This window comes from Nycticebus coucang, chromosome 23, assembly GCF_027406575.1.
Source record: "Nycticebus coucang isolate mNycCou1 chromosome 23, mNycCou1.pri, whole genome shotgun sequence".
NCBI lineage: Eukaryota > Metazoa > Chordata > Mammalia > Primates > Lorisidae > Nycticebus > Nycticebus coucang.
In genome coordinates this window covers 12,161,038-12,184,979 of record NC_069802.1, presented here as the reverse complement: position 1 = coordinate 12,184,979, position 23,942 = coordinate 12,161,038, and the positions used below count along the sequence as shown (strand labels likewise).

At 42.5% G+C, this 23,942-nt stretch overlaps 1 protein-coding gene and 1 non-coding gene across 13 annotated transcripts in view; both read left to right on the top strand.

Moving 5' to 3' along the window:
• The window catches only part of LIMCH1 (LIM and calponin homology domains 1), a 356,706-nt gene that overhangs the window by 56,990 nt on the left and 275,774 nt on the right, over positions 1-23,942 (top strand). The window lies entirely within an intron of this gene.
• LOC128576205 (U6 spliceosomal RNA) lies at positions 9,310-9,411 on the top strand. The gene has a single exon (XR_008377309.1). It is a non-coding gene; the product is annotated as a U6 spliceosomal RNA (small nuclear RNA).

Here is a 23,942-nt window from a genome sequence, read left to right as displayed (position 1 = left end):
TCCCATTCTTGGGATCTGGTGAGAAATATTTGTGTCCCAGGTGTTTTGGGGTTAATTTATGTGTTTCTGTTACATTTTTTTCTTTTTGAGACAGTCTCACTACATTGCCCTTAGCAGAGGCTGTAGTGTCACAGCTCACAGCAACCTGCAACTCTTGGGCTTAAGCGATTCTCTTGTCTCAGTAGCTGGGACTGTAGGCAAGTAGCTGGGACTACAGGCTATGCCCGGCTATTTTTTGGTTGTAGTTGTCATTGTTGTTTTGGCAGGCCTGGGCCGGTTTCGAACCTGCCAGCTTGGTGTATGTGGCTGGCACCCTAGCCGCTGAGCTGCAGCCACCGAGCCAATGTTTCTGCTACATATTGGTTCATTGGCCCATCCTCTGGCTTTCATCAGCTCATGCCTAGATTAGTGAAACAGTTCCTCCGAGTTTCCTCCATGCTTGGTGCAGACCTCAGAAGAATTGTTGTCATCTTTTTGTTGGGTCATGGGCACTTAACAAACAAACTAACAATAAAAAATAATAAAAAAACACAAACCAGAGATTGGTTCTCTCTGCAGAAACATTCTTATAGACCAGCGGGGCCTTAACTTTTTTTTTGCAGTTTTTGGCCAGGGCCAGGTTTGAACCTGCCACCTCCGGTATATGGGTCTGGCACCCTGTTCCTTGAGCCACACGGCCCCATGTTGGGCTACATTTAAGACTCTGTCTTTTCAAACTCGGCACTTGAATGGCAGTGTATGTTTGTGAGGCATTTTTACAGTATGGATTTTTACTTAGAATGTCTCACAGACATTCTCTAAATGTGGTCCGGCTGGGATTTGAACCCAGGCAGTCTGGCTCCAGAGCCCGTGTTCTTATATTTCTGCTTTATACTTGTGATAATAGATTAGGACATGAACAAATCCCCTTACATTTAACCTCTTCCTTTGCTTACGTGGCATTCTAACTCATCACGTCCACAATTTGTCAGTGCACCACCATGCCTGGTTAAATTTTCTTTGTTCTTTTTTTTAATTGAACCAGAATCTCATTTTCTTGCCGTGGCTAGAGTGCAATGGTATCATTATAGTCCACTGCAATCTTAGACTCTTGGGCTCAAGCCTCCTGAACAGCTGAGACTAATAGGCTTGTGCCATCACACCCAGCTAATTTTTTCTATTCTTAGTAGAAATGGGGTCTTGCTCTTACTTAGACTGGTCTTGAACTCCTGAGCTCAAGCAAATCTAGTGCCTCAGCCTCCCAAATAGCTAGAATTATAGGCACAGGCCTGGCTTGCTGTTCTGTTTTGCATTTTATCAGCAAGTTCCCTTGAAGGTTTAAGAAACCTTCAATTCTCACTTTTTCACCCCTCCCTGATGGCTGTGATCCCACTGCCTGACTGATAGCTCCGCAATCTACACCACTCGTGGTTCACCATCTGCCAGTGAGCTCAGCTGCTACTGAAAGAAAGGATAGTCCTGACACAGGCTAAAAACCCTGTTTAAAATAGATTGCAGAGAATGTGCATTTTTAAAAAGCCAATTCCATTAGCAGAGATTAAAAGTTCTATCCAACTTAAATTCTTTTTTAAAAAATGCTTTCCTGGGTAGTAAGGCTGTGACCCACCGTTCTCATCTCATAGTCACGTGCTGGACTTGGCTCAGGTGGGCAGCGATTTATTAGGTACAAATTGAAGATTTCATATGGAGCTTGGTCTTCCTCATGCCTCATGTAGCCAAATATTTTTAATAGTATCTTAAAGAAGCATCCAGATGAAAATGAAAAGATGCTAATGAATGAAATATAATTATGTCCTAAAGATATGTGGCAGCTGCTGTACAGGGAGCTGAATTTCGTATCTCAACCCATATTTCTTCCTCACTTTTCAGTTTGGAAGACTTTTAGATAATCCAAATGTTTATAAAGGTGACTTAAGGATACCAAGTGATGTGAGGTTTTATAGTCATAGGGGGAAATAGAGGTAAAATGGGAAACTCTAAAACATTAATATTTAGGGCAGTATGTAAAAAAGGAATATGCTAATTGGGTCAGTTTATTTATGTACGCATGTGTATGGGAAAGGAAAAAGGATTTTGGTATTTTATTCTAGTAACATCATGTATTAGAATAGTGTTTATTTTATTTAAAAAAATTTTTTTTTGAGACAGAGTCTCACTTTGTCACCTTTGGTAGTGTGCCGTGGTATCCTAGCTCACAGCAATCTCAAATTCTTGGGCTTAATTGATTCTCTTGCCTCAGCCTTCCAAATAGCTGGGACTACAGGCTCTTGCCACCATGCTCGGCTAGTTTTTTTAAAGACGGGGTCTCAGTCTTGGTCTTGCTCAGGCTGGTCTTGAACTCCTGAGCTCAAGCAATCTACTGGCATTGGCCTCCCATAGTGCTAGAATTATAGGCACGAGCCACTGTGCCCGGCCTGGAATAGTGTTCAATAGATGGGGAAATGAGCCTTGGAGAGGTTGAATGAGTTGACCAAGAGGTGTGAGGGAGTGTGGACAGAGCTGGGATTGAAATACATCTGTCTGGATTCAAGCACACTTGTCCTTTGTCTTCTGGCTGAAGGATCCACGTTGTCAAGAGAAAAAATTAAAAAGGAAGGTATTTATGTAGGGGATTAGTGTGAAATAGTTGACTGTGTGGGCCTTACCAGCTTTGTATACCTGGTAAGTTGCTGAATCTAAGGTCTCAAACTTGGAGATTCTCATATCTAACTTGAAAGGGTTTTATGAGAATGAGTTTACCTACCATCTCTGAGGACTGAGATCACGTACATAACGATATCTGGCACTTATTAATAAATGTCAAATTCCCTTCCCCTTCTTTAAATATTGATCTATGAGTTGTTTAAATTTTTCCTGACGGCACTATTTGTGTTCTCCTGAGTCCTCTGTCTTATAAAACCTTATGGAGAACCATTTGATTATATGCACCACGTTGATATAATAAGTTTTTTTAAAAAGTAGAGATTTTGTACGTTATAAGATTATAACTTCCAGGGCGTCATCATCCGGCCACATGGTCTGGAGTCTTGAGGAGCCATGAAAATGACATCTACAATTTAACTTTTAAACAGCAATGATGTGGCACAAAGGCCCAGAGAAATGGTGAGATGTTAGCATCATATACCATTGATCCTGGTGGCTGGGAATATTTATTTAGTGTGGTTTAGAATGGTTAGTGTCCACAGAACAGAAAGGTGACCTCAAGTAGGAGGAGGATAAATGGGTTTAAGAAACAAAAAGATTAGCAGAGGTTCCTGTGGTTTACAAAAAGGAAGTGGCTGAAGGAAGAGATTGATGACTGAGGATTAATAGACCAGGGAAAAAGGGTGCAGGGTTTAGGTGCAGACCCTAAAGGCAGAGGGGATGGGGGGCTCACCTCCATTCCTTTCTCCTTTCTGGTAGGATGGGAAATATCATTACAGGGTAATAAATACATTTAGTTTGAACTTCAGTTCTTTATGTTTATGCGAAAAAAGATTACAGATTTATTATAAGTCTTTCCCCAAAGTATCTGGGAGTAAATAAAAAACGAAATAATCCTCTATCATTCATATGAACAGGATAGGGGAGGGGGGAAGAGAGGGTGTGTGGATGACACAGAACAATGATGGCTGACAGACGCCCACAGAATTTTCCCCTCTTTCTCCTGACCTTCTTGGCTTGACACAGCTGAGTTCCCAGGAGGGAAGGGGTTGGAAGGAAGAGACAACTCACATACTACTGAAAGTTGGTGATCTTAAATTTAAAAAGCCATTATCCCAGTCTTAGCTATTTTTCTCACAGTCTGTGAAATATTCTTCCAAGGGCTGACGTGGTCCTCCCTGTAATAATTAGAATTAGAGGTTTACACACACTAAGCTAATGCAGTTTGACTTGGCCACCGTCGAGATCGTAAATTCATGTCAGATACGGGGCGATTGCCATTTTTGGTAGGAACATAAATTATGTCAGACTTGGAGCCTGATGTAAAGTTATGCATTATGTCACGTGTCAGCTAATCACCACGGAAGCCTCTGTTTGATGTCGGTCCTGATTGTCTAATTCTAGGAGTATGACATGCGATAAACGGTGCCAATTTCAAATTTAGGTGTCGGCCATGATGATAAAGTTTTACACATTTGTGCTTTAAAGCAACTTAAATCTTTTAAGTGGTTCTTAACATGAAAAGAATACAGTTGTTCCATGCTTTGAAAGAATGTTACATGTAGATTGCACTCAGAATATTTTAAAAAGAAAATGACTTCTATGCCTATCCCAGTTTACATTGATGAAATGTAAAAACACAACCGGGGGGTTTGGTACATGGACTTTGGAATCAAACCTTAGATGTTTGATCTCTCCTAATCTCATCTCTCCTGTATATACAATAGAAATAACATAATATATTATTAATAATATACATAATACCTGTTTGGTAGAGATATTGTGAATATTAATGAGATGATGGATGTAAAGGCTTTAGCCTGGTACATTATGAGTGCTCAGTTGATAAAACCAATAGAAATAAATAATAAAGGTACCCGCCCTGATGTTTCCTTCCAACCCCTTCCCTCCTGGGAACTCAGCTGTGTCAAGCCAAGAAGGTCAGGAGAAAGAGGGGAAAATTCTGTGGGCGTCTGTCAGCCATCATTGTTTATAGTACCTTCCTGAAAATGCAAAGATACCATCAGGATGTCGGTCCTGATTGTCTAATTCTAGGAGTATGACATGTGATAAATGGTGCCAATTTCAAATTTAGGTGTCGACCATGATGATAAAGTTTTACACATTTACAACAATGTTGTTATTGATGTTGATGGCGAGGAACATGTTTCTTTTTTTTAATTTCAGATTAATATGAGGATACAAATGTTCAGGTAACATTGTTTTCATTTCTAAGGTAAAGTTCAAGTTGTGGTTGGGCCCTTCACCGGGGGGCTGCTGAACGCCCTCACATCGCACATTAGGCGAGATTCCGCCAATTACCCTCCCTCCGCTCCTTCCTCCCCTCTCTTCTCCCTCCTCCTTGCTAGACTATACTTGTGTTTTTTCTTTCGTGTGGCTGTGTAGTTGTTTATCTATTGGTTTCATATTAGTATTGAGTGCATAATACTAATGGAGTACCCCCTTGCCCCCATTCTTGACATATTTTCCTAAGAAGAATGTGTTTTAACTCCATCCAGGGATGAGATGAAACACACAAGATGTAAAGTCTCTATCTTTCCTTATGGCTGATTAGTACTCCATGGTCTACATGTACTACAGTTTGTTGTCAATCCATTCCTGGGTTGGTGGGCACTTGTGTTGCTTCCACATCTTAGCAATTGTGAATTGAGCTGCCACAAACATTCTAGTGCAAATGTCCTTGTGGTAAAATGATTTTTGTTCTTCTGGGTAGAACCTTAGTAATGGGATTGCGGAATCAAATGGAAGGTTGAGTTTTAGTTCTTTGAGAATTCTTCATACTTCTTTCCTTAGAGGTTATATTTGTTTGCAGTCCCACTAACATATGTGTATATATATGTTGTCCTTTTGATCTTTAAAGCCACGTGGAGGACGTCAATAGCATATCCTGAAAGCTTATGATTGGGAGGGGATCTGGTAATGATTTTTTTAACCATCCAGTTAAAATGTTCTTTGAACTTTCCCTCCCCTCTCTCACACCCTCCCCTTCTTGAAGAGAAAGTTGGTGGCAATAAGGTGTATATGATTTCTTTGCTAGCACAAGACTCTAAATTCATTGACTTTTTGCAGCGGCATGCTGCAGGAGGGCTACAAAGGGCCTAGGTAACTTCTGTTACCTGCTAACGAAACCCACCCTTGCCGGTACACCTGCCTTCCACCGTGGCAGGCAGAGTTCGGAACCATGGCCAGCGCTGTGACGCTTCTGTGACCTTAGTCAGCCATCATTTCCTTTATCCACATGTCTAATGTTGGGTACTTGTGTACATACATTGTCCCTTATTATGCCGGGAACACCAAATGGTTATTCCAAACAATATCCTTTGCCGGCCTCTCACACTGCAGGGTTGTCGAGGGTATGTCACGCGTTTTTATATCCTCAGTGCTCAGCACAGAGCCTGCCCCTGAGTCCTGAGTTAGTAAAGATTGCTGAGTGACTGCATGTCCAGAGTCAAGCCAGGACTTAGGGTTTATTTTCTGGGTGTTTTGGGCAACTTATTACTTTTTTAAATCCACAACTTCCTTGTCTCTGAAATGAACATCGCATACAACTCACAGCCTACAAATAATTGATATGAGCCCAGCTGAACAAGTATGAATATTTTCTGTAATTTGAAAATGTCAGCAATTGAAGATAATAAAAATAACTGGTCATCATAATAACAATAATATGGAAACCAAGCCGTAGTGTTTACTGTGGTGTGGTTTATAGCAGTGAGGACTACAAACAGCTGAGCCATCACCAGAGTGTCTAATGCAAGGTAGTATCAGGCAGCTGATAATAGTTACCAGAGTTTTAAATTATGTGCTTTTCCGCAGTGAGTAGCTATAGGAAATCTTACCTCCAAAGACTCAGGGCACTAAGAGGCCAAAGAGAGAGGCTCAAAAATTCAGTTTCTCAGAAATGTTGAATAGGGACCAATCAACTGAATCAGCGTCTCTGGTGGCTGAGGGGTGAAGGGTCCAGAAAACGTCCTTTCTAGAGCAAGCTTTTTTGTAAAATATGCGCAGCTGGTCATGCTTCAGACTTCCTTGGCAAAGTTCATGACCACTGGGGAGGTTAGATAAACATCGTTGTGAGGGGTTATCTGTGCTGTGCTCATTGTTCCTCTACGGGGATTATCTGTGCTACGGGAACAAGATGGAGTCGCTCTTGCTGCGCACCAGGCCATCTTCCTGCATGTGCCGGGCCCTACTGCGAGCACTTAACAAACATCTCAGTTAATCTTTACAACATCCTCCTGCAACTAGATGCCATTATCCTCAATTTACAGGTGAAGTGGAACTGTCTGACCCAGTATAGAAAGACACACAGCATTTGGGGATGCAAATAAAAAGCAAGTTGGAGAGGGCTGTGTACAGTGGTGTGTGTGAGGATATGAAAAACAGCCTTGCTGGGTTATCCATCACTGAGCGAACGGTGCCTATCTCTGGGGACTTGAATTTCAGATGTAGGGAGTAGTTTTTGCTGTCTTTTCTTTTATTTTGGAGACAGAGTCTCACTATGTCGCCCTGGGTAGAGTGCTGTGGAGTCACAGCTCACAGCAACCTCAAACTCTTGGGCTTAAGCGATTCTGTTGCCTCAGCCTCCCAAGTAGCTGGGACTACAGGTGCCTGCCACAATGCCCAGCTGTTTTTTCGTTGCAGTTGTCATTGTTGTTCAGTTGACCTGGGCTGGATTCGAACCCGCCAGCCTGGTTGTATGTGGCCAGCACCCCACCCACTGAGCTAAAGGTGCCACCCTAGGTTTTTGTTTTCTACGAGGTACTTTTTCTGTTTGGTTTGAAAAAAACTTTTTCCAGTGAACACGCATTATGTTATCATTAACGAAATAAAGCAATGAATGATAATTCCATTTTGGAGCCATGCATTTTATGAAAAAGAAGTAGCCGAGGCAAAGCAACCAAAGTATGAATTTAATTCTCTTTTTTGGCAATGAAAGTTGTTCAGTTCCTGAGTTACAATAATGCATTTGAAACAAAAGATACTCAGAATTTCTTTTTTCCCTGCCCCTTCCCACCATTTTCATTGGTTTCTGGGTCACAGCAATTCACTTGGATTTCACATTCCTATTTGTGGGGATGGGGAAGTTTTAGCTAATGGATCATGCAGTTATTAAACCTCAGTGACTGTAAAAAAGACCACAACTTTCTCCTCAGTAAAGGCCTCTTTCCATTAGGATACAAATTTTCTAACTTTGGAAAATTTAATATAACAAACCATGCTTTTCTGGATTCTGTGGAAGTTGTAAAATTTAATGAAATCTACTGGCTTCACTGTCCACCTGGGTGAGCGGCTGTTTAAGCAGCGGGCACAGGGGTCTTCTGGTCAGTCCTGTACAGAGGCAGGACCATAAAAATGTCCAGATTTGCACTGGGAGTTGCATAAACACATCACTGGTGTTTATGTGCCTGTGACATCACCAGACTAGCTGCACCAAGGGGATGAGGCTGGGGCCCTGCTGGCGGACAGGCCTGGGGCCCCACCTGCGCCTTGCTGCCTGAGGGTTCTGACACTCACAGCCCGAGCTGCACCGAGGGGATGAGGGTGGGGCCCTGCTGGCAGACAGGCCTGGGGCCCCACCTGCGCCTTGCTGCCTGAGGGATTCCCGCTCTCTTTGTTACCTCAGAAACTTTTGTTACCGCAGAACTTTCTCACACTTACTAGCCCAGATGTTTGCAGAATTCCAGGGCTAGTGTGTGTGGTCAGGGAGCCAAATTCCAATTTTAGAATGCTGCGTGTGACCATGAAGCTCTGTTAACTCAGGCTTTTAAAAGGCTGACAGTGAGACAGGCGGGGGGAGAGCACGCTGGTTGTGTGTGTTGGGGACAGGACAGTGGGAAGACCCACAAATGCGTAATTTCCAACCCGAGAACAAACGTATATTTTGATTTCCAGGGGTTCTGAGGGTTAGCAGTGATGAAACAAAGATACCAGGGCAGAATGGTCCTGGCATTTGAAGGCATCCGAATTTCACAAAGGATTGCACAACGGTTCTTTCAGAGAGAGATGTAGGGTTTATTTCACTTCTGAATTTCCAGTTACTTTACAACCTCCCTTAGTAAAGTGTCTCAGAATTTGACATGTTCTAAGTCACAAAGTTCTTTCTGAGGCCACAATAAGCCTTTCTCTTTATGGGGGAATCTTCATCTCCTTCCTCCCTCCCTCACATACGTCAATGTCATTCTCTGACAGATTTTGTTATTGCTGTTGAGGATACAACTTTAAACCAGACAGACAGGTTCCTTTGCTCTCAAGGTACAGACATTCTTGTGGAGATAGCTAATACATAAATTAAAAAAGAACTTGGGATATTATTAAATGCCATGAATAAAACCAAACAAGATAATGTGATCGAAAGGGGCTGAGAAATTGGCAGAGGGGCTTTCTGCTTACAGTTGGGTGGTCTGGGGAGACTTCTCTGGGGATCTGACCTTTCAGCTGAGACCTGATATGATGAGAAATAGTGGGAGATGCTTCCAGCCAGACGCGGGGCTCCAGCTTTCCCAGGTATTAATGGCAGGACGGTAATGCCTACCCCATCGTTGGCTGGGATTAGCTGCGGTAACATGCCAGAGGCTCAGACAGCGGTTTGGTACTTCATAGCCTGAACCGCATCAGTAAGGCTTTAAAAATACTCCTCCCCTCGTGCTCGCTTCAGCAGCACATATCCTAAAATTGGAAGGACACAGATTAGCATGGCCCCTGCGCAAGGATGACACGCAAACTCGTGAAGTGTCCCATACAAATGCTCCTATCCCCTACAATTTTTCATGTCTGTTAGCTGAAGTAGTTACTATATCATCTGTATAAAAATGTGCTGGCTGTAGAGATCAGGATAAAAGGTCCACTAGAGCCATGCTTTGGGTCCAAGGTATAAGAGCAAACAAGATGATGCTGAATTCAGCCCTGCCTCGTGAGGTTATCCGTGGGATCAATTACGTCCCCTTCTTGGCCAACTTAATTTCAGGAGTTGGCTAGAATTTCGTTATGTGATGGATGAGTTGGACATAGGACTTCCCAACACGGGCCACGCCTTAGGTTTGTTTAATCCAATTCCTCCTCCCAAAGGAGGTGAGATGCAGGAAGCTCTGAGGCCAGGCCAGCGTGCTTGCAGGCCTCGGGAGTCTCTTGAGCTGTGCTCATGTGCTTGGCAGGTTCTCCGCTGAAATTCCCCAGTTCTGCACTGCAGAGCAGGCAGAGTTGGCTTTGGCTTGGAAGATCTGACAGCAGGTGTTACCTTGTGGCTGCCAAGTGGTAGATAAGAGAGATTCCTCATTGCAAGAATGCTGGAGAAAGCACATTTGACTGTGGGCCAATTTTGAATTTCTTCTTACTTGTTGGTAATTGCCATAGACTTTATTTCAAAAGCTGCATTCAAGGCTTGCTCAAGTACCACATTATATAATATTTAATCCTCTTGTTTGCATAGCATTTATACCTTGATCTGCTCTTTAGGCCTTACCACATCCTGGGGTCCTTAGGGCTAGCTCTAAGAATGGACTTCCCGGGTCGTGCGGCACAGGGGTCCAGAGGATCGAGACTCTGATGCTGGACTTCCAGGGGGTTGGGTCAGGTTTGACAGCTAGTTGTGAGACCCTGGTTAGCATACTCTGGGTAGTTAAATATGCTAACCGGGGTCATCTGTGCAAGGTGGGAATTACAGTACCTACCTCATGGGAGTGCTGTGAGGATGAAGTAAGTTAATATATGTACGCCCCTTAGATGTAGCATCGGATGGGAACCAGGACTTAAATGTGAAGGCGGGGGAGATTGAGACTCAAGAGGTCACATTGTCACATTGCAGGCTCGAGGGATCAAATTTGCAAAGTTGAGCCCCAGACATGAGTCTTTTGATCCTAATCTTTCTCCTTTTTCTTGTGTTCAACAGTTACTGGTTATGATTTTACAACATAAACTCAAAGGTAGAATATGAAGATATTGACGATGCTAGTAACACGACAGTATGTTATTCAAAGTAGTAGCACTGTTACCTCCACGGCTGGGGAAACTGAGGTACCTAACAGCTGAAATGACTCAGTGTTTTTGTTGATATTTTTTAGTACACCACTGGTCTATCAATAGTTCCTAATTTTATAATGAATGTGAAAAGCCTAAGACTGAAAATGGTATTTCCAATATTATAATTAAATGAGCTGTCCTGTAGGACGATGCTGTAAAACATACGGTTGTAACATATGAACCAGTACTTGAAAAACATCGCCATGAGATTAGAGACTTCTGAGTGATGCTGTCATCCACCAAATATAACTGAAACTCCTCCAGGGAAATGGCCTGAACAATGGTGTCACATTATTTTAAATAAGCTTTTAAGGTTGATGGTTATTTCTTCTTTTTCTGGAGACAAGGGTCTTGCTCTGATGCTGAGGCTGCAGTGCAGTGGCCCTTTCATAGCTCACTGCAGTCTCCAGCTCCTGGGCTCAAGTGATCTTCCCACCTCAGCCTCCAAAGTAGGTGGGACTGCAGGCATGTGCCACCAGGCTTGGATAAATTTTTGTTTTTTTGTAGAAATAAGGGTCTTGCTGTGTTGCCCAGGCTGGTCTTGTCAAGCTCTTGGCCTCAAGCTATCTTCCTGCCTTGGCTTCCCAAAGTGCTGGGATTATAGGTATGAGCCATCATGCCCAGACAATATTGAATTTTTTAAAAAGGAAAAATTTATTTGAAGATAAGTCTAGCAAAAATAAAATACAGACATCACTTGATAACTTTTTTGAGAAGTAGAAAGAAGCCTCAAAAGTAAAACAAAAAAATGGCGAATAATCAATTTGGGGTTAAAAAGCTGAAAGCCTGGTCAAATTATGATTTTCCCAAGTAGTTCCAATAGATGGGGGAGGATTTCAAATGGGGTTCTGTCACCCAGTGACAGCCTCGGTGACACCGGTGAGGCCCCTCTCTGGGTATTGCTGTAAAGCGACCATTCATGGGATGCTTGATAAACACCAGTGTCAGACACCCTCTATATGACATGGAGAAGTAAAGAAAAGTCAGCAAACTCATGAACCAACTTGAAGCCGTAACTTTTCTCTTCAAGTAATTGCTTAAAGGGAAAGCCATTTACTTGGCTAAAGCTACTGGCAAATGGAAAGATTTGAATTTCATGAAGTCTGGGAGAATTCTGGGTGGGAAACACACCAATATGATCAATAGGTTGTTTAAAAGGACTTTTGCAAATGAGCAAAAAATGATTTACGTTAAGCACAAGAATGCCATCTTGGGGTCAGAAGTGAAGCCGGCGGAGCTCTGAGGAGCCCACTGGCATAGTGGAGGGGAGGTGGGGTAAGAAGCTATGGGGATGGTCTGTTGGACGAGGCAGAGAAATGGGTAGGTTGATGTTAAGTAGAGCATCTCCTGGAGGGGGGAAGAGTATAGGGCGGGGGCAGTTTAACTTGAGGGCCCAGATCTATTCCATGTAATTACCCAGTTGCCCTCAGGCCTACCAGGATATACCTGAAGATGAGAAGTGTCTGTTAGGAGCTATAGTTCGGGGACTGTCAAGGTCAGGATCTTTCCTGCTTCAACAAAACCTGCCCAGAACCACAGATTTTCATTGAAAGCTATCACTTAATTTGCCTGAGGCAGCCCCTGTCTGTGGATGCCCCAAATGTCATGGAATATACCTTTTGTACTTTCTCCTAAAACATTTCTATCAGACATATAAAAGCCAGCATTTCTTTTATAGCTGATTTAATGTGAGATCTCAACCAGTGGCTGTGACGCTGGTTGTTAGCTGTCATGACAACTTACTTCACTCATGTTTTAAATTGAGTATCAGTCTTTTGAAAGCATCAACCTAAGTGAATGAGTGGTCATACTCAGGAAATGTATGCATTGAGAGAGGATTTTAACTTGGTTTGATATGAGGATAGGTTGCTGTTTTGAAGGTTGACATCATTATGAACAATATTGTAAGCTAGGAAAATGTTACACAAACATCTGAGTTGAAAAGACCTTTCTGTGTACCTCTTTTACTTAGGGAAGAGAATTCTCTATCCAGGAAAAGAAACATGAGCATTATTCTATCATTTTTATTTTTATTTTTAATTTATTTTATTTTATTTTGTTTTTAGACAGAGTCTCACTATGTCCCCCTCGGTAGAGTGCCGTAGCGTCACAGCTCACAGCAACCTCAAACTCTTGGGCCTAAGCGATTCTCTTGCCTCAGCCTCCCAAGCAGCTGGGATGACAGGTGCCCACCACAACGCCTGGTCATTTTTTGCTGCAGTTGTCATTGTTGTTCAGCTGGCCAGGCCGGGTTTGAACCCACCAACTTTGGTGTATGTGGCTGGCACCGTAACCACGGTGCTATGGGTGCTGAGCCTATTCTATCATTTTTAGACTGGGCCTTAGTTGGGAAAACAAGAAGAACTGCTCTGTGACCTTGAAAAAGTACTTATTGCCTCTAAGCCTCAGTTTCCTTATATCTAAAATAAAATTAATGAGAGTCTCTATTATTCAATTTTTGCTAGAATTAAATGAAACATTTAATGTTTCAAGTACAGCAACTTGCATATAAGTGTACTTTAAATATTTTTTTTAAAAAGCAGACTGAGTGACCGACCACATATCAATGGCTGTCCTCATAGCACAGTGAGGTGGGTGGCAGTCACCCTCTTTTAACTCTTGGAAGGGGAAGAATCATAGGATTCAAATTCTGTCTTCTTGGCCATGTATTTATATAACGATAGGACTGGGATTCAAACGCAGTTCTTTCTGTCTACAGTTCATATTCTTGCCACTGCGCTTCATTTTTCTTCTCATTAGTCTATGCTATAGATTAGTGAGTGAATAGTAGTTACCATATTTTGCTGTGTATAATGTATATTTTTTTGCCTAAATTTTTGAGGGACAAATAAGGATGTGCATTATTCATGGGTGGTCCTGCTGTGCATGGGGCCACCTCACCCTCCTGCTTGGGCCAGCTGGGTGCATGGGGTTCCAGTCCAGGAGGATCCAGGATCCTGTGGACATGGGCTGCAGTAGCCTCTGCTGAGTGCTATGATCAGAGGAGAGGGTGTTGGCTGGGCTGGCGAGGTGGCTGCAGCTGTGGGGGGTGTTGGAGGGAGGACTAAGGCCTGAAACCTGAGGGCTGCCCCGTGGATCAGGAGTCCCATGCAGGCCCCAGAGACCTGCCTGGCTGCCTGCAGCTGTTGAGACCTCAGAAGCTCCGGCTCCACTGGTTAGGAACATAGCTGTCTCTGCTGTGACCCTGACCCGGCAGGGAGGGAAGAGCTCTGGGAGAGAGGAGCGGGTAGCTGCCCAGGGTGGTGTGATCTGCATGTTTACTAGGGCAGCATCAGCTCTCCTCAAATGGGTTTCTCCTAAACAGGAGACAGCCACTTTCTTGAAGGGCATTTTTTTCCAGAAAGTTTAGGCAAAAAAATGTGGGTGTGCATTATACACGGGAGTGCCTTTTACACAGTAAAATATGGTAATTCATTAATCCCACTACTTTTTATTGAATATCATGCTGTGAGTCCATGATGTCTGGTAAATTGAGTTCACAAAATTATTTTGCCTTTCTGTGCCTCAGTTTCTTTATCCGTAAAATGGGAGTAAGACTGTATCTCCGTTTGGGATGATGTGAGCCTTAAATGAGTTGAAACACAAAGTGCTCCCCACGATGCCTGGCACATTCTGTATGCTCAGGAGATGCTGGTTGTTGTCAATGTCATGGTGATACCATAGTCATTACTGCTTCAGCGTGGCTCCTGGACTCCGTATTTATTATGAGTTCAGTGTTCCTTTGATGTCTGCTTTGCTGGAGAAGGGGGTTGCTCTCTCCCATTCTACATTCCCCCCCTTTTCTACCATCAGCCACCAGAACTAAAAGTGAGTGTTTGATAGAGCAGGCCAGCATATCTGTTTATGTGACAGAGGGTACAGGCACTGAATTAACATTCTAAAATCTGGAACATTCTGACATATGAGCTGTATCTCACCCTCAGAGTGTCAAGTCAAGGTCTGTGGACTTGTACTTGGAGAGACTACTTTAAGCAGCTAATGTGAATCTTTGAATTTTGAAACATTAAATTAAGTATAGGACTGTGTTAGGCAAACACCTCCAAAGTTCCTGCCTTTTCAAAGCTTACAGCTTGGGAGTGTGGAGAATGGGGATAAAAGTCCTATAAGCTAATACATTTCCATAGATTTCGGAGGTTGCTATGATTGTCCCAATCTAGGAGAAGTCTAAGTGAGGGCTGAGAATTGAGAAGTTAAATTTTTGAAAGGCTGAAAAGGCACAGGGTTTGGGTGAAGTTAAGTGTCTAACATGGGGAAGAATTGGAGTAGGTTGGTGGAGAGAGTGGGGAGGAGAGTGGGGAAAAATCCTATCACAGGGCATCCCCATGGTGTTTCAGGTCAGTGGGCCCAGTCAGTGGGTCACTCTTCCCTCTGAGTGATATTCTAGGCCTCAGAATAATTAGGGTACGATGTTAACCATCAGTGTGGTCCCCTTTCTCCTGCCCCTCTTCCTCCCATTTTGATATGATTAGCTCAGACTTTTTTTTGAGAGAGAGTCTCACTATGTCACCCTCTGTAGAGTGCTGAAGTATCACAGCTCACAGCAACATCCAACTTTTCGGCTTAAGTGATTCTCCTGCCTCAGCCTCCCAAGTAGTTGGGACTACAGGTGCCCACCACAATGCCTGGCTATTTTTTCTTGTTGCAGTTGTCATTGTTTAGCTGGCCTGGCTGGGTTTGAACCCACCAGCCTCGGTACATGTGGCTGGTGCCGTGGCCACTGTGCTACGGGTGCTGAGCCAACTCAGACTTCTTTTTAATGAATGTTTTTTCTTTTTACCGCATACGCTAACCCTACGCTTATGATACAGGGTTCCCTTTCCCCTCTCTCTTTCTTTCCTTTTGTATGCACGTGGAACTTTGTTGGCGATTTCAGCAGTGATAATGATTCTTATTCGTGACTTTGTTTTACATGTAAGACAAATACCAAATTTTGAGGCCTTTTGGGAATAAACACATCTAGCCTTGTACCAAGGACATGGTGGGTGTTTTTAAAATGTTCGTTTGAATGAAAGAAGCTAGGTTAAAGTTATAAGCTGTTTTTGTATATTCTTATTGGCTGCTTAAAGTAATTTTACCATGCACAGATCCATGCGAACTTCCAGGAAATTCTTGGGGCCAAAGACATTTAATATTTCAGAATTTTCCAGATTTAAAAAAATGTATACAGTGCATTTCCAGTAGCAGAACCCCATTTCAAACGTTAGTGTTGTTATTGTTGTTAGTTTTGGTAATGAAACGTGAATGTCCACATTGAAGAAATGAAGACGATACACAGTTTCAAGTCCGTTCAGGTCAGATTTTGTCGCTAATGGAGCGTTCACCAATCTTACATATTTTTGTTTTTTCAGGGCTTTGGGATTTTGGAATTGTGGATAAAGAACTGTGGCCTATAGTAGCTCTTTGAAATTGCTTCTTGCCTATGTTGCTGTTAGCTGTCGCCCAGGCTGCTTTTGAAACAATTGGATTCCTCTGGGTCAGACCGTGGCTATGGATATTATTCATCTCCTGTTTCCTGCAGGAAATCTGTATTTTTTTTATGCTCTGCAAAGAGAAAATCAGAGGAAAATTCATCTTTGGCCTTCCCTCTGGGTGTCTGTGCTGGATCCTGATTAGCTATGTCTCTCCATTGTAAAAGCATTCCTCTTGGCCACCAAATTCCCCTTGTCGCCCTGCTGGTCCCTCTCCCACTTTATCAGGGCTCAAAGAACATGACATTGCTCATTGCTTTTAACAACCCGGGCTTGGCCTTGTACAAAGGGATTCTTAAAAGGAGAACATATCTGGTTTTCTTTGGACCATTTAAAGGGACTTGAAACGTGCAACAGACTGTAAAGAGCGTAGAGTCATTTGCTAATGACGTCTAATGCTTCATGTCTGTGAAACTTCGTGATCCCATGAACTGTTTTAGTCCCATCTGTTTCTTCCTGATCCCTCTCCCCAGGGTCTTGGTTTCCATCTTTGATTTTCAACACTCCAGGGGGTGGGATGTGGCTTTCTTTTATCACCCCATCTCTATTTCTGCTTCTGCTACCTCCACATTTAAATCAATTACAACTACTTTTAGTCGTCTACCATCAGTGGTCAATTTCTGAGAAGAGTTTCCTAAAAGGAGGCCTTTCTATTTGGGATTCTGCTCACATGTGCAGACACTTAAATGTCTAGTTTCATGGCTGTTTCGGAGGACTTGGGTTGCTGGGCAGCTGAGGGCTGATGCCTGAGGTGCCGCTATTTTAAAGAACATTTATATTCATGTGAATAGTTTTGATCTGAAACAGAGACTGCTAACTATGAAATCTGAGAGAGTGAAAAGATTCTTCTAAGATTCCAGTTCATTCTTAGTTCTTTTCATAGCATGCATGGAAGAGGTGTTTTGTATGTTCTTTATAATAGTGATGGAGGCTGATAGCAGTAGATCTGTTTCATGGGAGGCTTTAGTGAAATTTATGAATAATAATTTTATCCTGGCAATTTCACTTTAGAAATACTATATGCTTAGAGTAATTCAGATAACTCAGTCTTTTGAAGGGGACTCTGCCTATTAGTGCCTCTTCCACATTTAAGGATAGGGTTGGAGAGGATTGTTCTCAGGGTGTAGTTAATTCTCTGAGTGGACCGCAGTTGTTTCCCACATAGCAGTGCTGTTTCCTCCCAGGGACTCTCCCTTTTAGGCTTAGGATTGGCACGGAAACTTTATTGCTCAAAGGACCCACCCCATTCCTGAGTATAGTTTGACAGGTCTTTGTAACCACACATCTTCAGCCTTGTTGAAATTAGTGGAAAAATGTAGGCTCTCATGTTTACAGTTGATGTTGGTTTTCTTTTTACCTAAAATATTCCTTACGGGTAAGGCACTAAGTAAAATTACATTCATTTTTTACACTTGGTACATAAAATAATACCTGCTGAATGTTTTCAGTGAAACTCCAGTTAACTCACAACTCTGTGGCCATGGCTGGAGATGCACCTTTATCAGTCTGCATCTCGTGCTGTTCACAATCTCTGGGTGCAGAAAGAGCCATCAAGTTCATGTTGGGTGAATCAATGAAAAATGATCGTTGGTTGCTTCTAATTCTACCTGGTGATGAGAGAAAGTGGCCAGACTTATGTTATTTTATATAAGAGCATTTCTTGGCAAGTTTGAAGTGGGAGATGTTTTGATAGCTTAAGATATTTTAATTTTTTTTTTTTCTGTAGAGACAGAGTCTCACCTTATGGCCCTTGGTAGAGTGCCGTGGCCTCACACAGCTCACAGCAACCTCCAACTCATGGGCTCAAGCAATTCTCCTGCCTCAGCCTCCCGAGTAGCTGGGACTACAGGCGCCCGCCACAACGCCCGGCTATTTTTTGGTTTTGCAGTTTGGCCGGGCCGGGCTTGAACCCGCTACCCTCGGTATATGGGGCCAGCACCCCACCGACTGAGCCACAGGCGCCGCCCGATATTTTAATTTTTGAGACTGTCCATTGCTCTTCCTCTCCCCTCTCTTTCCATTATGGATTATCTGGGGCCTCTATTGAATATTCATTTCTTCATACTCAAAGGAAGACCATCTCACGTGTGTTGTAAGTACCAAATGAAGTTTGTCTTCAAAGTAAAACTCCCTTTGCCAAGCTCCCAAATGACGGATTTTGTTGTCTTTCACCTGAGGGTCAGGAGAGTGGGCAGTTTTATATCTGTCAATTTGCACGGCCATTTCCTTCCTCCTACCCGATGGCCTTCTCCCTGTCAGGCAAGAAATCAGTTGGTTCCATGCAGTGATCTCCACTGGGTCAGACAATTCTGGAAGCCTTTGAGTGCTCATTTCCTTAAAGAAGTGGAAGGTAATGTGTTTGAAAGCAGGGCAGCTGTGGCCTGTTCCAAAACATCCATGTTGATTGTTTGTTTTTCTGGATTTTAACAAAGGAGTCTTTGCCAGAAGACCTTTGCACTCCTGCTCATGCAAGTCCCAAATTACAAAAATATATTACAAAAATAAAATGGAAGCCAGACTTAAGGTTATCTTACCAAAATAGGACTTCTTCCTTCTTTAGCTTGCACAAACAAGTGAGTTCCCCAGTTAGGTTTCAATCAATCATTCCTGATGGATTCAGTGAAAGTTTTGCTTTATCTTCAACTTATAGCACATTGTCTAGTCCTTGGGGCTTAGTCTGTTTCCTCACCTTGTTTACCCACCAAATAGTGAGTCAATGTGGAAAAAAAGAAAAAAAAAAAAACAGTAGTTTTTTGGTTCCTTTTTCCCCTCCATATTCAGCAATTAGAAAAAAAATTGTTTGAAATGTGTGCTGAAAATAATAAGCAGTTTTCCTTGGGTGGTCCTAACAGCTTCACGGTTAGATTGCTTTGGAATTGACATCTCGAAAGGGTGTAGTGTCAAATTTCTATTTTGGGGGAAAGAGGGGCATACAGGAATAGAGACAGTGTCAGGTGGCGGTGAAGAACATGAACCCTGAGGCCAGCTGGCTTTGTTTCAAATCCTCTGCCTCTTACTAGCTGTGGACCTTGAGCTAGTCACCTAACCTCATCACGCCTCATTTGTATAGTGGGAATAATAGAAGTACCTGTCCTTCTATTGTGATTAAATGCATTAATATTTTTAAAGCGCTTGCGACAATGCCTGGGACATCGTATGTGCTTTGTGAGTGTTTTTAAAATAAATGAAAAGCAATGGAGATAGGAAAATGTCAGAAGAGATTAGTGTCGAGAACTCTGAGGGGGGGGCCAGTTTCAAATGAGAAGAGATAATCAGTGGTGATAGACATGCAGAGAAAGCAGGTAGGTTGGAGACAAAAAATAAACTGTAAATTTGGCCATTTGGAGTTCTGAAGCGTCTTTTAGGTATACAGATGTGTGACTTTAAGAAACCCATCTAGCCTCTCTATCAGCAAAAAGTGACAGTTGTCTGGCTTCATACTCTGTGTGTTCCAGCTCCAGAAATCCTTCAATCTGTTTTTAGTGGGATGTTGGGAGCAGAGGCCAGATGGTAGCTTCAGGTAGCCCTGAGGAAAGAAGCTAGAGTTTACCCCTGACAGGGAGGGAGAAGAGACATCACCCCCAGTGGCAAGGCTGGGGCTGGGCGGCCTGGGGGCCAGCTGCTCCAGGAAGCTAGCTGCGCACTGTGGCCTGAAGGCATACGTGGGTTTCTAACGTGTTCTTCCTTTCCCCTCTCAACCATTTAGTTCTATTCCCTAATTTTTTCCTGACATTGCTCTTTCTAAGTTGCATGTGAAAGGGCCTCCTTTTTTGAAATCTCTCTGGTTGGGAGGAAGGAATGGTATGCAGCAACATAAATAGCAGGTGCAAATCCTCTAGCTGAGTTCCAGCAGAGGGAGAGTGCTTAAGTGGCTGTGCTGAATTCTCCTTCTTAACTTGATAGCATGTTTTTGATATTAGGGTCCATCTGTGCACCATCTTCTTATGCGTGTTTTTTTTTTTTATTTGCTTTATTTTTCACATTTCTCCCTTTGGCTCTTTAAATATGCTTATTCTACAAAGCAGCATTTGTTTTTTTGTTTCTAGAGCTCTGACCCATGGGCTATTTGAATATAAGTTTAGTTTGTGTTCAGCCACCGAGTAAAGGGTGCTCATTTCTTAAGAACACGCTTATTATTCTGGCTTAAAATATGCGAACAGTCTGTTCTCTACAGATTTTAGTATCTTTGAGAGGTGATGGTGACAACAGTGGCATTTGGCAGCATAATGCTCTACTCAAACAAATACTCAACTTGTTTTTTTTTGTGTTTTTTTGGCCGGGGCTGTGTTTGAACCCGCCACCTCTGGCATATGGGACCGGACTGGCGCCCTACTCCTTGAGCCACAGGCGCCGCCCATACTTAACTTGTTTTATGTTCGTGTTTGTATCAGGCTGTGGTGAGCACGGCATTTCTCAGATCAAGCCTATAAAGAATTATGAAGTCAAGGTAAGTGGTTGTCACACCTGTATTTTTCAAGTGATCTTGCTTTGATTTTCTTCATTAAAGTTTCATTCAGAGTACTTTTATCAGTCAGGATGTGCCAGGTTATGCTGGAGCAATCAACAATATCCAAATCTCAGTTGCTTAAAACAACCACGTTTTCTTTATAGCCTATGCAACATCTGTTGACAGCTGCATTTGTGTTGACCTCATGGATGAAGATTGATGGATTCTACCACATCTTGAATGTTGCCAGTGACTGGGGTGAAGAAAGGAAAGATGGTGAATCATGCAATCCATCTTGAGGGATTTGGCTTAGAAGTCATATTCCCTCCACTCACATTCATTGGCCAAAGAAAGGCAAGTTGAGGCAAGTCAAATGGCCATGCCGTGATGGGATCATGGCAAGGAAATACACTCCTATCATATCCTTGGAGGAAGGAGACTTGGAAATATTGGGGAACACAACTAAATGCCTAATAGTATATTGCCAGTACTGAATGCTAGGGGCGCAAAATGAATGGAGTGTGTTCTAATCCTAGAGAAATCAAATTTCTGGGAAATAGCTTTCCACAAGGATTTCAAAAACATATTGATGAAGCTAAGATGCTTTTTTTTTTTTTTTTTTTGTAGAGACAGAGTCTCACTTTACTGCCCTCAGTAGAGTGCCATGGCGTCACACGGCTCACAGCAACCTCCAGCTCTTGGGCTTAGGTGATTTCTCTTGCCTCAGCCTCCTGAGCAGCTGGGACTCCAGGCGCTGCCACAACGCCCGGCTACTTTTTTGTTGCAGTTTGGCCGGGGCTGGGTTTGAACCGCTACCCTTGGTATATGGGGCCGGCGCCCTACAACTATCTCTATATTAAAAAAAATTGAGAATGTCTTCTTTATCTTCTCATTTGTCTGTTTTTTGTAAGTATTTCCATGAAGTTAAAAGTAGCTACTAAATAATCTTCAGAACTTAGTTTTAAAAAATGGCTTTTCTTAATTTTACATAACAGGGGCCCGCCTCTGAGTCTTTCTATGTGAAACACACCATTTTTGTGTTTTTGCCATGCTTTAGCAGTGTAAATATTGAATGTGCCTAAGGAGAATAACTTTTTTATTACATGTTGGCTTAAATTGCAGACAGAATTTCATTGAAAGCCAATTGGTTTCTTTCTTTTTTTTTTTCCTATGTGGCTTTCAGTACTGAAATTGGAAATAAACCAGCATTATGGCTTTATAATGGAAAATGTAGCAATTCTGCACAATACACAAGCAAGCTTGTCATTTAAAATTTCAGACATCAGTCTGAACTTGGGCCTGACCTTCTAAACGGCAAGTGAGCGTTTGGATTGTTATTTCTCCATGGTCCTCAGATGCATTTCCAGTGTGGGGTTCATGGCTCCCTGTTTCTTGTCTGCTTCCTACTGGGTTAGGGGTTGTCTCCTAACGTCTAGACATGAAATGAAAAGTGATTACGCAGTCTATTTCCCATTCTTCTCTGCAAAATTCAGAGTCAGCCTCGAAGCTTTGAGACATACCATCTCCCTTTGCTTGGTAGAAAGAAGAGCAGTCTGGGGACCTATAGAAACTGGTTGGGGTCTTGGCCAGCCGCTTACCACCTGTAGGACCCTGGGCAGGTTGATTAATCTCTTTAACTCTCAGCGTCCGTCTCAGTAATATGAAGGCTATAAGAACTATTTCAACAGCTGCTTCTTTTTTTTTTTCCTGCCATACCAATAGCTGATTTTAATTTTTTTCTTAAGAAATACTGTAAGTGTAAAAAGAGAGTTCCACAAAATTTAATAGAATTCCCAGCAGTAGTTATTTCTAAAATGTATGAGATTTAAAACATGATTATAAAAGGCTAAAACACAAAAGGATTCATTCTTTTTCCTTTTCACAAAAATCCAGACAATTTGTCACATCAAGAACTTTGGGCAAGTTGTGGCAACTGTGGCCTCAGTCACCCTTGGAATCGCTGTCCCTCTTCATGGGGACAGAGGGCTGCCCTGAGGACAGCACCACGTCTTCAGCCGGTTTCGCAGGGTTCTCCTCTAGGTCTGTCTTGATTGTGCCAGACTCAGTTTCTGCTCCAACTCATCTCTTGTCAGGTTCACACCACCAAACACCAAGAGGACCAATTAGAGGAACCTTGATGTCACCTTTAAGTGACACAGATACCATGGGCAGATTTCCACCAGGGCAATTTGGTGTTACCCTGATTGGGTTGTTGAAATGGCTTTAATAAATTAGACATCAGGAAACTTCCTGGCAAGTTTACTGAGGTGTTGATCAGGGCACAGAAGGGAATCACTTGTTTATAAAGGTACAAGATTACCCACCAGCCCTCACCGGCTTTGGTCACTTTTTTTTTTTTTTTTGTAGAGTCTCACTTTATGGCCCTCGGTAGAGTGCCGTGGCGTCACACAGCTCACAGCAACCTCCAACTCCTGGGCTTAAGGGATTCTCTTGCCTCAGCCTCCCGAGTAGCTGGGACTACAGGCGCCCGCCACAACGCCCGGCTATTTTTTAGTTGCAGTTTGGCCGGGGCCGGGTTTGAACCCGCCACCCTCCGTATATGGGGCCAGCGCCTTACTGACTGAGCCACAGGCGAACATGATCCTTCCCTGAGATGTGCAAAACTGAAAATTGTTTAACAGCTTCTTATGCAGAGGGGGACGAAAAATGTATACACATTTTAAGAAAGAAAAAACTGTATTAAAATTATAATGTTCAACATATACCAATAACAAAAGATGAGTACAAGTCACATTGAGAACCTCTTGCAGTTACACAAGTCAAACTTGAGTATTACAATTTTAATACAGTTTTTTGCCTTTCTTAAGATGTGTATATATATATATTTTTGCACCCTCTGTATATATACCATATGTATATATAAAATTCTCTTGGAGTTACAGTTGATTTAGTAAAGATTTTATTAATTATGATTGGTGTCTTTTTTCTCTTCTGCTGATTTCTCCTCACTCATCATCTTGTTAGTTTCTGTACAGCCTGAGTCCTGTAACTACCTTTCTTAAGTTACAAATCTTTTCTCATTCTAAGTTTTGAGTGATTACTTTAGCTAGCAGTGATTAAGGGCTGAGGGGACTGGTGTCCACACTACAGAAAAAGAAGACAAAAACTTTACTAATTTTAATAGTAATCACTAATGATTGCATAACTAACTGAATAACGAATCTGTGCCTGGTTTTTAACTGAAATTTTCTTTTTTCATATGAAATCATCATTAATCTTGCCTCAACCCTGTAAGGTCACTATGGGTATTTGTTATGTATTACAGATTGAGAAATTCAGGTTAGGAAGTTAAGCAATTTGCC